Genomic DNA, 1,644 nt, shown 5'->3' on the forward strand with positions numbered 1-1,644 from the left:
CTGGAGGGAGGGCTGGGGGCCGGAGGACCGGACAGCCACGCTGCCTGCAGAGACCAGAGGAAAATGCATCAGTTGGACGCCATCAAATTTACAACTTTTCTTCGACAAAAGACACTCTTTAGAGGATGAGAAGGCAGCCCTCAGAATGGGAGGAAATGCCTGCAAATCATGTGCGATAAGGGGTTAGCATCCAGAATAAAGAGCTCTGGTGACTCATTAATAAAAAGATAAAAAACCGGATGAAAAAATGAGTTTTTCAATCCAACGCGGGGAGGGGCCACCTCGCGCCCCGGGGAGGCTGGACTCGGGGAGTCCCCGGTGATGAGGGTGAGGAGAAGCCGGGTCCAGGGCCGGGGAAAGGTGAACGTGCAGCCGCTGCTCCCGGAGACAGCCTGGTGGCTCCCCAGGAAGTGGGACATGGAGCCACCACAGGACCCCGCGGCTCCACCCCCAGGAAGAGACCAACAGGAATGAAGCCGCGTTCACACCAACACTTGTGCACAGTGTTCACAGCCACTGGCCACAGCGCCAGGAGGTGGAAACGCCCCGGGGACCAGCCTCAAATGGAGGGAGGAGTAAATGGTCACACATCTACACGGTGGAGTGTCACTCAGCCACCTGGCAATGAAGCACTGACACGCCACAACACGCATGAACCACAAAAGAATCACGCTGAGGCCCTGGCCGGCGTGGCTCAGTTGGCTGAGCGTCGCCCCACACACCAAAAGGTTGCCGGTTTGATTCCCGGTCAGGGGGCATCCCTGGGTTTGGGGTTCGATCCCCAGCTGGGTGCCTGTGGGAAACATCGATGCTTCTCTCTCTCTCCCTCACCCTTCCTCTCTCTCTAAAATCAATACAAACTTTTTTAAAAGGCCCCACAGGGTACGATCCTATTTGTAAAATGGCTAGAAAGGCAAATCCGTAGAGACAGGAAGCAGATTAGTAGTCAGGGGCCTGGGGGAGAGGGGTGGAAAGTGACTGCTCATGGTCAGGGGGTCTCCTTTGAGATGGTGGAATGTTCTGGTGTAGGAATGTTCTAGATAAAGGTGATGGTTGCACAACAGTGTGAAAGTACAGATGCCACTGAACTGTTCCCTTCACAAGGAGGATATGTACGGCATGTGAATGTCTAGATCACACAAAGGGGGAGGGCCAGGCAGAGGCAGTGCTGGGGGTGGGCATTGCTGGCGTCTGGGACGCAGGCCGGGGGTGCGAGAGGCCCGGCCGGGGCTGGTTACCTCACCTTCTGCAGCCCATGGTCCCCAGAGGCCGCCTACACCCAGCCTCATCCAGGCTCCAGGGCAGAGGCAGCGACAACCCCCATCTGACCAAACCCAGAAGCCACAAGAGAGACAGAGGGGGGAAGTGTCTGGGGAGGTAAACTGAGGCAGCCTGTCTCCCTGATGGAGACAAGCTTCCTGACTCACTGTGGGAGCCATGGTGAAAGGAACAGTTGGCCCCAGACAGAGAGGTAGAGAGAGGAGGTGAGCGGGGGCAGGGCTCTGGCGTGGTCACCTCACCCATTTCACAGCCAGAACACCAAGGCCAGCAAAGCTGGGGCACCAGCTCCAGACTGAACACAGCAGGGGGAATCGGGACAAGTCACAAATCCAGTCTTGAGTCCCTGCTCCATGTCATTCCCAC

Source organism: Myotis davidii, unplaced genomic scaffold, assembly GCF_000327345.1.
Source record: "Myotis davidii unplaced genomic scaffold, ASM32734v1 scaffold1558, whole genome shotgun sequence".
Classification (NCBI taxonomy): Eukaryota; Metazoa; Chordata; class Mammalia; order Chiroptera; family Vespertilionidae; genus Myotis; species Myotis davidii.